Below are 15,553 nucleotides of genomic sequence, written 5' to 3'. Positions count from 1 at the left end.
TGAAGTTTAAAAGAAGTTGGAATGCAAATGTTTGTCGAACTTGAGCTGAGATGGGGTAGTTTTTGGTTTTATTTTCGTTTTGGTGGGATTTTTTTTTTTTTTACTGCAACAAAAATGGACAACGTTTGGGTAACTTTTTTTTCTCTTTTAAGAAGAAAAAAAGACTGCGAAGAAAAACAGTGGTGTAATTGACATGGCTAAAGACAACAGCAGTATAAAAAACAGTTGTGCGTTAATTATCAGAGATGACTGTAGTTTTGTCAGTGTTTACCAAAAAAATACATAATATGTATTTTACAAAATAAAATAAATTTCATTTGCCACCATAAATCTTTTACTTTTAGAGGAAGTCTTTTGCAGCAGGCCTGGTGACCTAGGTAGCCCAGTAGATAGAGCCTCATATCTGTAGTGAGGAAGGTTCATCTTTCTGAGTTCAAATCAGACCTTAAAAACTTCCTAGCTGTGTGACCCTGGCAAGTCACTTAACCCTATTTGGCTCAGTTTTCTCAGCTGTAAAATAAGCCATTCTGCTATTTAGTGAGAAGAAGGAGAACTACTTTCCAGAATTCAGGGTAGGGCTGACTTAGCTGAAAAGAACCTAAAACATTATCTAGTTCACTCCCCTTATTTTGCAGATGAAGAAACCAAGGATCAGTCATAGAGTTAAGCGACTCTTCTTAGATCACACAGGGAGTCTATAGAGGTCAGGATTCTAACCCAGGTCCTCTGATTTCCAATGTAACATTCTTTCCACTGCCCCCCTCTTCAATGGGTAGAAATTGCACAGAAACAGATTCACAAAAAGAACTGAGTCAGACCATGAAGTTGAAAATGGACTTATGCTGCTAGAGAACATGAAGCCTGCGAATCACCCCACTCTCCAGAGACCACCTACTTCTTCCCTTATCACCAGAGACAAAAACAGTTATGGAGAGACAATGGCAAGAACTTCTTAGCCAGAGAAATAGCAATAGCTGAGGGTAGTGTTGGAGTAACAGGAGCTCCTGGGATTTAATTAATTGTTCCCAACTCTGTAGGGACAGTAGAACTTCTCAACCCTAGATATAGCCACCATAGATAGGGGAATCATGGGGTGGGTCAGACTTCTAGGAAAGTGGTGGGCACTCCTGAACTCTGGCTTTCTGAAGACATACTAAGAGTTTTGGGACTCATAATCAAGCATGTAGCTCCAGGGATAGAGCAGTCACCATGGACTATGCCACAATATGGGGAAACAATTTGACCTTGTCCTGACAACAGGGGTGGGAAGTTCCCCATCTAGCGATTCCAAGTTCACTTCCATTCTTAGAAGAATCATTTTACCTAAGGATAGTTCTCTAAGGATGAAGGCTTATTTAAGCTGAGGTGAAAAGTGAAAAAACCCCAAATGAGAGGGGTTACCCCTCTAACAACTGCAGAGAGAGCTCCTTTCGAGAGTCCAATTTCTTAGGCAGTACTATAAACATAGAGACCCAGTCTAGCTCCCTAGAATAAAAAATTGCTCTCACCACAACATTGAGAGTTGATTAAGAATGACAAGGAACATTCAGATTCCAGAGTCTTTTGTATTATTTAAAATTTTCTATAATGAAATAAAAGTTGTTCTATAGGTGGTGTGATGAACGGTGTACTTACACTGAAATTGAGATTCTTACCAAGACTAAAGTGGAGGAAGATTTGGTACACAATATTTTGTTCACTGATGATTGTCTACTCAACACAGCCTCTGAAGCTGAGATGTAACAAAATATGGATTGATTCTCTGCCTCTTTTGCTAATTTTGGCCTGATAACACCAAAAAAAACAGCCAGCACCATAGCACCCATACATGGACCCATTGGTTACACCAAATGGAGAAATATTGAATGCTGTAAATAAATTCACTTACCTTGGCAGTATATTTACCAGGGATGTCCACATAGATGATGAGGTTGACACATGCATTGCCAGAGCTAGCTCAGGGTTTGGGAAGCTCCAAAGGAAAGGATGGGAGAGAAGAGTTATTAGACTGCCTATCAAACTGAAGGTTTACAGAGCCATTGTGCTGACCTCATTGTTGTATGTCTATAAAACCTGGATAATATACTAGTGTCATGCCAGGAAGCTGAATTGCTTAGGAAGAATTCTGAAGATCATCTGGCAGGGTAAGGTACCTGACACTGAGGTCATCTCTTGAGCTAAACTGCCAAGCATTCAAACTCAACTACAGAAAGCCCAACTCTGATGCACTGGCTACATTGTTCAAATACCAAATGTATGTTTGCCTAAAAGACTATTCTATGGAGAGCTCCCACAAGACAAGCACTCACAAAGAGGTTAGGAAAAGTAATGCAAGGACACTCATGGTCTCTCTGAAGAACTTTGGTATCGATTGTGAGACATGGGAGACACCAGCATGGCATGCCCATATCAAAGAAAGCAACGTGCTCTATAAGCAAAGCAAAACTGCAGTAGCTCAAAAGAAATGTGAAAGGCACAAACTTAGAAACATCTCTCTTCTAAATGTTCATACAAATTGCTTTTGTCCAACCTATGGTAGAACCTTCTGAGTTCATATTGATCTGATCAGTCATAGTCAGATATACCATACCTTGACCTCAATGTAATGATGTCACTTTAGTCCTCTTTGAGTATGAAAGACCACAGTCAATGGTATTTCAATAAATGTTTAACATCCTACTCTACAGGAAAAGTAAAATGTATACACAACACATTTTAAAGTTTAATCTGAATTAACATATTCCCCATTTCTTTCTTAAGTCTAAACAATCAACAAACAATAAATTAAGCCCTGATTTTTAATGTTTCTGAGATGTGAAATGCTCAGAATTTAGGTCTGAGCTGGCCTGCAACAGAAGTTAACTTCTGAAGTTTCCAGAGGAAACTCTGGGTGGGCACAAAAGAAGCCAAAGCAATAATATTTCTGGAGAAGATGTCATGATTGAACCCAGTTAATGTAAACACAGAGTTTGGGGCCCTGAAATACAAATTGCACTAAAATTTAGGAAATCAATTATGTATAGTGTTTCCTTGATTTGTCAGCCTCATAACTGTGTCAGAACAAGAATTAAAGTTAGTCAGATGTGCTGAAGCCAGCCTGGCTCATTGTGAACACTGCTTCCTTTTCTAGAAATTCAGATCCATGGTGGTGTTTTCTTCCTCTGAATTCTGTCAGTGAATACTGTCAGTGACACTTATTTGGCATGTATATTCTGCCTTTCATTATTATTCATCCTCATAGGATGATAAAGATGGAAAGGACCTTAAAGTTTATCCGATTTTACAGGTGACAAAACTAAGACAGAGATAAGTTTAGTGACTTGCTCAAGATCTCATGGGTATTTGGGAAAAGGAGCCAATATAATCACTCAGATAAGTAATGAACACTTATTAAGCACCTACTATGTATACTATACTAAGCACTATGGGTACAAAGAAAGGCAAAAAAATGGTCACTGCTCTCAAGGAACTCATAATCTAATGGGGGAGGCAACATAAAAACAAGCTTTACATGTAACAAATTGGAAATAATCCAAAGAAGGAAGATATTGGAATTAAGGGAGGATCAGGAAAGTCTTCTTTGGAGAATGGGATTTTAGCTATAACTTGAAGGAAGTCAAGGAAGGCAGGAGATAGGGAGAAGGAGGGAGAGCTTTCCAGGTATGGGGAAAAACTGGTGAAGATGCTCAGAGTCCAAAGATGAAGAGTCTTGTTCTAGGAACAGTGTTACTGGGTCACAGAAAATTAGGGGACCAGAAGAGTGATGGTAAATGAAGATTATAAAAATATAAAGGGACCAGGTTATAAAGGGTTTGGGATGCCACATAGATGATTTTGTATGTGATCCTCAACGTGACAGAGAGCCACTAGATTTACTGAATAGGAGGGTGACATGGTCAGACCTGTGCTTTAGGAAGATCACTTTGATATCTGAGTAAAGAAAAGACAAGAGTTAGGAGTGTCATATGGCAGGAAGACCAAACAGTTGAATATTGCAATAGCCAAGGCATGAAAGGATGAAAGCTTGCACCAGGGTAGTGGCATTGTAACATGACAGAAGGCTGCATATGAAGATGTTAGGAAGGTAAAATTAATAGGCCTTGGTAACAGATTGTATGTGGCATGAAAAGGGGGAGTGGTAAGAGTGTGTAAGGAGAGAAAGATGGCATCTAGATTACAAGTCTGGGTAATTTGGAGGTGGTGATACCCTAGAGAATAAAAAAGAAATTTAGAAGAATGGTTCAGTATTGAACATGTTGAGATTAAGAAAGCTATAGGACAACCAGCTGAATAGGCAGTTGGACATGTGAGATAAGAGGTCAGTGGAGAGGTTAGGACTGGCTAAATAAATTGGAGAATCATCAACATAGAGATGATAGCTGAATCAATCAGAGCTGATGAGATCCCCAAATGTAATCTTATAGTAGGAAAAGAGAAAATAGGCTAGGACAGAACCCTTGGTTAGTGGACAGCAAAGGAGACTTAGAAGGTGTAGTCAAATAGGTAGGAAAATAAGGAGAGAATAATCTCCCAAAAACATAGAAAGAAGAGAGTGATCAACAGTGACAAAGCCTAGAAGAATGAGAATTGAGAAAAGGCAACTAAATTTGGCAGTTAAGGAATCACTGGTAACTTTGGAGATAGAAGTTTCAATTGAATGATGAGGTCAGAAGCCAGACTGTAGAGAATTAAGTGGAAGCTTCTATTGTAGGTGACCCTCTCATGGAGTTTAACCACAAAAGGAAAGAGAGAAAAGGTAAGATATCAAGAGGGAATGGATGAATCAAGTGAGAATATTGGGACCTTTTTTTGAGGTTCAGGGAAATATAGGATATGTTTGTAAGCAGTATGGAAGCAGCCAGTAGACAGGGAGAGATTGAAGAAAAGTGAGAGATTGAGAATGATAAAGGAAGAAATCTTTTGGATAAGATAAGTTAGAATGGGATCATTTATGCATGTAGAGGTGTTAGCCTTGGCAAAGAGAAGGGTAACGTCATTATGGGAAATGGGTGGAAGACATAGTGCCAGAAGGAATCTGATGATATGAAATATGGAAGAAGGAAGAAAAAGATTTTTGAAGATGGTGGAGTAAAAGCAGGGACTTGCTTAAGCTCTACTCCTAAACCCCTCCAAATACTGTAAAAAATAATTCTAAACAAATTCTAGAGCTACAAAACCCACAGAATGACAGAGTGAAAAAATCTCCAGCCCAAGACAATCTAGATCAACAGAAAGGGTATATCCCACCTGGCTGGGAGCGGAGCGTGGTCCTGTGTGGGCTGTAACAGAGGCTGCAGCAGGCCTGGGGGACTGAGTCACTGGAAGCTATGGTGGTTTTAAATCTTCTCAACCCAGAAATGCTAGGGACAGCATGGAAGGTCAGTGGGAAAACTCTGTGGGACCTGGGTAAAAGAGTAGCTTGGTCCAGCAAGGGCCAGGAGGGGTGGTGACTACAAAGACAGCTGCAGCTTCCAAAGCTCTCAGTCCAGAGATGGTGGGGGATGGAGGGGCTGATACAAAACCCCTGGAGCCTGGGACAGTACACCTACCCCCCTACCCCCACTCAACCCCATCCTATGATTTTACATGCAGAACAAGAATTTGAGCCCAATGCTGTTGACTAGTCATTGCTATCCCTAATGCGATCTTACAAATATTTGTTAAATACCTACTGTGAATAAGGCACCGTGTCAGGAGCTAGGGATACAAAGATGAAATGAAATTTAGTCCCTGCTCTGATACTTACAATCCAATGTGAGAGTGGGGTGAAGGGAAGATAGGAGAAGGGGACCTAATGATAGGAAGCTAACCATAATAAACAGAAAGGAAAGATCTAGAGCCTAGACCCTAGGCAATGGTGTTAAAAGAGATTTCAAAGAAGGAATCACTTTCATCTGGCCAGTCAATAGATATTTATTAGGATCCTATTATGTCCTAGGCACTATTCTAAGCACTGAGTATTCCAAGGAATGTAAAAGATAGTCACTGCTCTCAAGGAATTCACAGTCTAATGGGGTAGACAGAATGCAAACAACTATCTACAAACAAGTAGACACAGGATAAAAAGGAAATAATCAGATCAGGAAAGTCCTCCTTTAGAAGGTGGGGTTTTAGCTGGGTCTTCATGGAAGCCAAGGGAACAGGAAGTGGAGATGAGGAGGGAAAAGTATTCTAGGTATGAGGGACAGCCAGGGAAAAACTCCTAGAGTGAGAAGATGAAATGATCTAGGGAAGATCAGAGAAGGCTTCATGAAGGAAGGGACATTTTATAAGGAAGGAATTTTACCAGACAAGAAGAGAGTTGAGGCAGGAAGATGAAAGGGGTCAACTTATCTACCCAACTAAACCGTAAGTTCCTTAGGATAATTATTTCTTAGAACTTGAAGAGATCTTCCTGTGCCTCCAGAGTAACAAATTGAGCAGACACCACTTTGGCCAGCCCTAGAGTCCTGCTGCCTGATTGACAAAGGGAGTTTCCAATACAAAGTCAAAATCAATAAGACAAAGATGATGGATATCAGGTTAAATGAATTGTCTCAGCAGCTATATAATGACAGGTATGTCTGTGACTCAAAACTACATCACTCTATCTTCAGTTTAAATGCCCCAGTGGTACCTCTTACTATAGATTTCAAGTTGTTTTTTGGATGGAGATAAAATCCACATGTGGCCAAAATAAATGAGACAGAAGCTCTCTTTCTGCTTCTAAAGTACTAGATCCTACTGACATGAAAAATTTTCCTTAAGGTTGTTTTAAGCTAACTTGGAAATAATTTTTTCCTTTGATGGAAGCTGCCTTTTAATACTTAAGGATTCTTAGTCTTCAACATTTCACATCTTTATTCACCTGGTGAATCTATTTAATCAATTAGTCATTTAGGATGTTCTAAATTAAAATAAACTCATCAACGTCAGCACGTAGCAACCTATTGAGAAGGTGAAGTGTGTCCTCCGATCCTTCCCACCCCCCCTCCACTTCCCTTCCTACATTTCACTCCTCTTAGCTTCCCAGCATCCTTGTGTTGCCTCTTCTAATGCAAGGCCTGCCATTCTGGTACCCTCCCAGATTCTCTATCCTCTCTGTTCTCTCCTCTTGTCTGAAAGAGTTTATGTCTCAGATCATCCCTTTCGTTCACATCAAAATTTGCCTGTGCTGTGTCCTATTTCCTCAGCACCCAGAATTGCTAGGTATCCACTAACTCTATGGACCCACAGGAATACAGTCAATGGCACTAACTGGCTTAATTTTTAAACCTCACAAATAGTTTAATTCTATTTTAACTAAGGCATCCTTAAGACATACCAGACAGTTCCAAGGAGAGACTTTAATGATGGTAATTTTAGACATTAAAGCAGGCTAATGGGGGAAAATCAGGGACCTGGGCCAAGCTGGTAAATGATTACCAACTAGCTCTTCATTTAAAAAAAAAAATGTCTTCAGGGTATACTTTAAATCTAATCTGCACCATTAGCATTTTCTTCATCACTTTCCTAAGTCTTAGACAATCAACAAAACAATAAATCAACCCTGATTCATAAAGTTTGCCTTTTCAGGGTATAAACACGCACACTAAAAATTTGACAGCAAGTTCTCAAACTGGTTTGAGCTGGCTCCCACACTCCCCTGTTTGGGCCCCTTACAGCCCTTTTGGGAATTACTTACTTGGCCCACACCCACAGCCAGTTTTAGAAGTGTTTAGTGTCTTTCCCCAACACAGTGGAAAATTATTAGTTATTTAGCTTAAGCTTTTTAATCTCCATGGGAAAGTTCAGCAATTTCTGTTGATTTTAAAAGTATTTGCTTTTAAATCATTTAGCTGTAGGCATCAAATTATTTGCATAAAAAGATTTTAGAGAATTCAAAGCTTCTACAGTTTTTATGACTTTGAGCTCATGTACCTTTGGCATTGGCCTTAACTATTTCTCTAAAAAGACAATATGATATAGAAGAAAGAGAATGGTGACCTGTAGAATTGTTTCAGTTTTGCTACTTGATAATCTGTGTCTTTAGGCAATTAAAAAAACAAACAAGCAACCTCATCAAGCCTCATTTTCCTCATCTGCAAACTGGGAATAGTTGTTGTCCTCCATCTTCGAAGAGGACCAAAATGACATCACAATAATAAAGTGAAATTTCAGTGTGTCCAACTGTGGCTAATCAGACCAATATGAGCTGGGAATGTTCTACCACAGGTTGGGCACAGATACTCTGTGCAAATCTTTGGGGTGGATACTCCAAATTTGCTCATCCTACATATACTTTGTGCTATCTCAATTCTGCTTTGCTGAAAGAGCACAGCACCCTTTCTGATGTGGGCACGTCAGCCTGAGCGGTCCTGTGTCAGTGTCTCCCATGTTACACAGTTAAATCCAAAGTTCTTGAGAGAGACCTTGGGAGTATCCTTGTATTATTTATTTTGATCACTGTGTGATCACCTGCCCCATGTGAGTTCTCCATAAAATAGTCTTTGTGGCAAGCATACATTTTGCATTCAAACAATGTGACCAGCCCATCAGAGTTGCACTCTCGGAAGCATAGTTCGAATACTTGGCAGATCAGCTCGAGCAAAGATTTCAGTGTCTGGTACCTTACCCTGCAAGGTGACCCTCAGAATCTTCCTAAGAGGGAGTCAAGATGGCAGAATAGAAAGACACATATTCTCTAGCTCTTCCCCCACAGCCCACAAAATACCTGTAAAAAATGACTCTCAACAAATTCTAGAGCAACAGAAGCCACAGAACAACAGAGTGAAAGAGGTTTCCAGCCAAAGGTAACCTGGAAGGCCGACAGGAAGGGTCTATCTCATGGGACACTGAGCAGAGCTGAGCCCAGCCCTGGCCTTGCTGCACAGGGAGGAACAGGACCTGAACAGACCTCTGGGGCAGAATTCCCAGCAGGGAGAGTCCCAGATCCCTCAAGCCACAAGCAACAAAGAAAGCTCCAAAGGTCAGTGTGGGAGGGCTTTCCAAGATGAGTGAGAGGGGAGCAGGGTCCCCCTAGCACTGGCCCCAGGTGGAGGCAGAGGCAGCAGCAGCAGCAGCAACAGCATTGGGCGTCAAGAGGCTGCAGTGGCCATGGAAGCAGCCTGGGTCCATTGTCCAGGCAGCTCAGCTTAAAGCCTCTGGGGAATTGAGCAGCTGGTCTGAATCTCAGCCTTGAGCATGGTACTGGGGGGAGGAGGAGCACTAGGACCTTCCTCATGACAAAGAATTCAGAAGTCAAATAACTGGCTGGGAAAATGCCCAAAAAAGGGGAAAAAATAAGACTATAGAAGATTACTTTCTTCGTGAACAGGTGTCTACTTCCATCCTTTCGGATGAGGAAGAACAAGGCATATGGTCAGAGGAAGTCAAGGCTTCTGACTCCAGTACCTACAAAATGAATATGAAATGGGCCCAGGCCATAGAAGAGCTTGAAAAGCAAGTCAGCAGCTTGCTAAAGGAGAACCAAAAAAATGCTGAGGAAAATCACACCTTTAAAAATAGGCTAACTCAATTGGAAAAAAGAGGTCCAAAAAGCCAATGAGGAGAAGGAGGCGTTAAAAAGCAGAATTAGCCAAATAGAAAAGAAGGTTCAAAAGGTCACTGAACAAAATAGTTCTTTAAAAGAGAGAATCCAATTCAGGAAAACTAATGACTATGAGATAAACCAAGCAGTTAGAAAACAAAACCAAAAGATTGAAAAAATAGATGATAATGTGAAACATCTCATTGAAAAAACAATTGACCTAGAAAATAGAACTAGGAAAGACAATTTAAAAATTATGGGACTACCTGAAAGCCATGATCACAAAAAGAGCCTAGACATTATCTTTCATGAAATTATCAAGGAAAACTGCCCTAATATTCTAGAACCAGAGGGTAAAATAAATATTAAAAGAATACACCAATCACCTCCTGAAAGAAACCCGGAAAGAGAAACTTCTAGGAATATTGTGGCCAAATTTCAGAGTTCCCAGGTCAAGGTGAAAATATTGCAAGCAGCTAGAAAGAAACAATTCAAGTATTGTGGAAATACAATCAGGATAACACAGCATCTGGCAGCTTCTCCATTAAGGGATCGAAGGGCTTGGAATAGGATATTCCAGAAGTCAAAGGAACTGGAATTGAAACCAAGAATCACCTACCCAGTAAATCTGTGTATAATACTTCAAGGGAATAAATGGTCATTCAGTGATATAGAGAACTTTCAAGCATTCATGATGAAAAGACCAAACTGAAGAGAAAATTTGACTTTCAAATATAAGAATCAAGAGAAGCATGAAAAGATAAACAGGAAAGAGCAATCATAAAGGACTTTCTAAAGCTGAACTGTTTACATTCCTACATGGAAAGAAAATATTTGTAACTCTTGAGACTTTTCTCAGTATTTGGGTAGATGGAGGGATTATACACACACACACACACACACTCACACTCACACTCACACAGAGAGAGAGACAGACAGACAGAGAGAGAGACAGGGAGACAGAGAATACAGTTGAGTTGAATCAGAAGAGATGATACCCATAAAAAAATTAAATTAAATTAATGGGTGAGAGAGGAAAATACTGGGAGGAGAAAAGATGAAATGGAATGGGGCAGGCTATCACTCATAAAAGAGATAAGAAAAATCTTGTTCAATGGAGGAGAAAAGGGAGAAGGTGAGAGGGGAAAAGTGAAGCTTACTTTCTTTACATATGGCTTAAGGAGGGAATAACATGCTCACTAAATTTGTTATGAAAATCTATCTTACACTACAGAAAAGTAAGGGAAAAGAGGACAAGTAGGGTGAGGGGAATGATAGAAAGGAGGGCAAATAGGAGAAGGGAGTAACTAGAATTAAATGCTTTTGGGAAAGGACAAGGTCAAATGAGAGAATAGAGAAAAAGGAGGGGATAGGGTAGGATGGAGGGCAATATAGTTAGTCTTCCACAACTTGAGTATTATGGAAGTCTTTTGCAAAATGACACATATATAGCCTGTATTGAATTGCTTGCCTTCTCAGTGGGGATTGGTATGGAGGCAGGGAGGGAGAGAAGCTGGAATTCAAAGTATTAGAAATGAACATTGAGAATTATTATTGCATATAACTGGGAAATAAGAAATACAGGTAATGGGGTACAGACATTTATCTTGCCCTACAAGAAAAGAGAGAAGATGGAGATAAGGGAAGATTGGGGTATGATAGAGGGGAGGGTACATTGAGGGAAGGGGTAATCAGAATGCAAGGTATTATGGGGTGTGGGCAGGGAAGAGATGCGGAGAAAAATTGGAACTCAAAATTTTGTGGAAGTGAACGTCAAAATCTAAAAATAAATAAATAAATTTTAAAAAAACAAGAGAGACAAAAAAAAAGTATCTTCCTAAGACAGCTCAAATGGAAGCGATTCACTTTCCTAGCATGGTGCTTGTAGACTGTCCATGTTTCACAAGCATATAACAACGGTCAGCAAAACTTCTCTGTAGACCTTCAGTTTGGTAGTCAGCCTAATACCTCTTCTCTCCCAAACTTTTCTTTGGAGCCTCCCAAACACTGAGCTAGCACTGGCAATGTGTGTGTCAACCTCATTGTCAATGTGTACATCCCTGGAAAGTACACTACCAAGGAAAGTGAATTTATCCACACCATTCAAAACTTCCCCATTTGTTGTAATCGATGTTTCCATGTATGGATGGTGTGGTGGTGGCTGATGAGCACCTGTGTTTTCTTGGTGTTAATTATTAGGCCAAAATTAGCACAGGCAGCAGAGAATTCATCCATACTTTGTTGCATTTCGGCTTCAGAGGCTGCATTGAGTGTATCTGCAAACAGAAAATCATGCGCCAATACTCCCTCCACTTTGGTCTTGGCTTGTAGTCTTTTCAAATTGAAGAACTTACCATCAGTATGGTAGTTGACCTTGATGCCATATTCACCCTCATTGAAAGCATTTGACAACATGGCTGATTCTGACAATGCCTAACTCACAAAGTTGTCATGAGATGAAATGAAGTAATGGATTGTGAAAGTCCTTGGGACCACTAAGCAATGGCATCCAAAGGGATCAATGAACCACCCATGAGGATTCTTGTGGGCCACATTTTTTTTAATATTTTGTTTTTCTTCAAATACATGTAAAAAATTAAAATTCTTTTTTTTAAAGTTTTGAGTTCCAAATTCTATTGCTACCTTCCTCTCCTCCCACCTCCCTGAGACAGCAAACAATCTAAGTTATACATGTGCAATCGTGCAATGTGTTTCCATATTATTTATCTTGTGGGAGAAAACTCAAAAGGAAATAGAGAGAAAGAGCAAACAAAAAGAGAGAAAGAGGGAAAGAGAGAGAGAAATAACATTGTTTTGGTCTGTATTCAGGTGTCATCAGTTCTTTCTCTGGAGGCAGATTGCATTTTTCATCATGAGTCCTTGGAGACTGTCTTGGATCACTGCATTGCTGAGAATCTGCTGGCCACATATTGACTTAGAAAATCACATCTGTGTTATATTGTATGTTTATTAACTTTATTAGATAATTCCCAATTACATTTTAATCTGGTTTGTCTGGACTTTGGCATGTTGCGGTCACGTGCCTGACACCTCTGACGTACAGGAAAGGTATTACATATAAACTCATATGATAAATGCACCCATGGACCACAGCTCGCTGTGCCTGTGTCGAGCTGTTTGCGCCCCCGGGAGCCAGAGCCTCAGGTAAATTATGTCAGTGGAACCTCCCCAACCACTGAAGCCCCCTACCCATCCAGCCTCTCTCCATCTACCTGATGGTCCCCGGGAAAGGGACCGTTCTCCATCTCCTATGAGAGGGTACCTCATCCCCAGCCCCTTGCCTACCCGGAGAACCAGGACCTTTTCAGTGACTGTGTGAGCATCTGAGGGATCCGTGTACAAGGGGGTCTGTAAATGCTTTTGCCGCTCCAAGGGGCATGGCTTCATTACACCAGCTGATGGTGGCCCAGACATCTTCCTTCATATCTCTGATGTTGAAGGAGAATATGTGCTTATGGAAGGAGATGAAGTTACCTACAAAATGTGTTCAATTCCACCCAAGAATGAGAAGCACCAGGCTGTGGAAGTTGTCATTACTCACCTGGCACCAGGCACCAAACATGAGACCTGGTTGGGACACGTCATTAGCTGCTAGGCGGCCTCCTGGTACCCCTGCTTCCCCTCTTCTCCCCAGCTCGGCCCTCTTGAAGGACACTGTTCTGGGAGGGGAGGTGGGGCAAGTGTTGGGGACAGACAGAGGAGTTATGAGTAAATTTCAGCTGAAGGGTGGGGCGGGAGTGGGAACTCAAGGGTCAGATTGTTAGATGTGACTTATCTCCTGAAGAAAGGATTGGAGGACCAGGGGTGAGGGAAATGTCTTGATTCCTTACCACCTGAAATGTATTAATTTTTTTAAAAAGAAGAGGTTTGGTAGCTGAGTGGAGGATTAAACTTTGAGCCCAAAGAGATGTAGAAAGGGCAATTTGGGATGTGTTATTTTCCTAACATTCTGGCTGGGCAATTGTTAGCCCCAGCCTCCATATAGACTGACCATCTCCCTGTACCTGTGTATGCTGGTACTTTATACCATCAAGTTAGACCTCTGGGACAGAAGCCCAGTAAGAACCCAATATAGGCAGTTTGGATTTTCTTCCCTTTTGTCCCAATCCTATAATGACTCAGCTTGTCACCTCTTAGTGACCTTTGCCATTCTTAGATGTAGTCTCTGCCTTAGTCTTCAGCCAGAATTATTTATTAGAGTGGGGCTGACCTGAGGATGATGGAGACTTGGGAGAAGCCATTGAGTTCAGAAAATGAATCTGGATTCTTAGGAATTTGTTTCCGTGCCTGTCTTGAAGGGTATAATTCTCTGGGTGGGGAAGCAGGAGGGCCTGACCACTGGCCAGAGAAGAGGGACTGATGGGAGATCAGGCAGCCCAGCCCTTATGTGAATCCCAGGATCCTATCTGGACGGTCATATAGAGTTTTAACTGTGCTGAGCTGTGAGACAGAATCCCTCATTCTCCTGTAAAGCTTTAAACAAATATGAGGACTTCCCCGCTCTTAGCAAAGCCTGTGGGCTTTGGGGCTGAGGTGTCAAGTTTGGATCCACATCCCTGGTTTGGCTGTTTTGTGCTCTCTTTGAACCATTAGACTGTGAAAGGTGGAACAATGGGAGCTCCTGTTTAGAAAACAAAACCAACTCTTAAGGTTTGTGCTGAAACACTAGCTGACAAGGGGTAGTAGCTTGCTTTCTGACAACCTGGTTAAAGTGAACGTTTTAAACACATTTTGGATGGTGTCTTATTTTTAAATGTGATATAGTAAATGTTTAGTAATTTTTTTAGTGACTAAGGTTTCTGCCTTAAACTCAATACAATTGCATGTTGAGCTTGTCTTTGCTACAAGATTGCAAGTATTGTAAATATATATAATTTTTTTTTTTTGCAAATGAGGCTTTTGGATTTTCTTTGTAATTGGTTTTCTGCATTTTCAGTGGTTGCTATTTAAAAGGAAAATCGTGTGCCATATTCTGAATTTTGTGGTTTCTAGAAAATGATAAAAAATCGTTTAAAATAATGCTTATTTGCTGATGATTTAAATTGAAGTTCAAGAATTAAATACTTAACTTTTGTTGGAAAAAATAAAATAAAATAAAATGCACCCACTTGTTCCTTCTACTAATCACTTCCTTTGACCTCTCCCAGGCTGAATTTTGGGAACTGAGAGTCTAAAAGATGAAGACAGAAACATACATGGATTTAGAGTCATAATGTAGTGGCTGTGGCCTTCTTCTAGATAAAAGAAATGACAATATAGAGCCCTGAAAGAAAGGTTAATATTTAGTGGTCAATGCCAGAGGCATATTCCTTTTGTACTACTGAATTAGTGGCTCCACATTTTCTTAAGAAAATACACTTAACAGAATAAAAGTAATATGGGGGAAAGCCTGCCAAATTAAAAAATATATATGAGAGAGCAGATAACTGCTTCATTGATTGTGATCCCTCCACTTTGGGGACAGGCTGGCTCTGCTTCTGACTTCCAGGATTTTGCCACCAAGTCCCTTCCCTGGTACCTTCTCTCAGCCCCCTTTTTTGCTCCCTTTTGTATGTTGCTCATATTAGAACATAATCTCCTTGAGGTCAGAGACTTTTTCTTTTTTGTTTATGTGTGTATGTGTATCCCCAATGCACAGTGTCTTAACATGGTGGTGGTGGTGGTTCTTCATTCTCAAGAAGAACCAAAATGACGTCACTACATTAGAGTCAAGTTACAATGTGTCCAACTTGGTGTGATCAGACAAATAAGAGCTCAGAACGCTCTACTAGAGATCAGGCACAAAAGTGAACATTGGGGTGGATTCTCTAAATTTGTGCATCTCACAATTCTTTTGAGCTACTTCAATTCTGCTTTGCTCATAAAGCACAGCACCTTCTCTGATGAGGACATTCCATGCTGGGCAGTTCTGTGCCAGTATCTCCCATGTCATGCAATCAATTCCAAAGTTAAGAGAGACCCTGAGAGTGTCCTTGCATTACTTTTTCTGACCACCATGTGAGCACTTGCCCTGTGTGCGTTCTC

The 15,553-nt window shown here is 40.6% G+C and overlaps 1 pseudogene; it reads left to right on the top strand.

The window, feature by feature from the left end:
- The first annotated feature begins 12,630 nt into the window (after positions 1-12,630).
- On the top strand, positions 12,631-13,209 carry LOC140501693 (calcium-regulated heat-stable protein 1 pseudogene; annotated as a pseudogene).
- The last annotated feature ends 2,344 nt before the right edge of the window (positions 13,210-15,553 follow it).

This window comes from Notamacropus eugenii, chromosome 4 (assembly GCF_028372415.1).
Source record: "Notamacropus eugenii isolate mMacEug1 chromosome 4, mMacEug1.pri_v2, whole genome shotgun sequence".
Classification (NCBI taxonomy): Eukaryota; Metazoa; Chordata; class Mammalia; order Diprotodontia; family Macropodidae; genus Notamacropus; species Notamacropus eugenii.
Note: the sequence above shows the minus strand (reverse complement) of the source record. Positions and strands in the feature narration are given on the sequence as shown.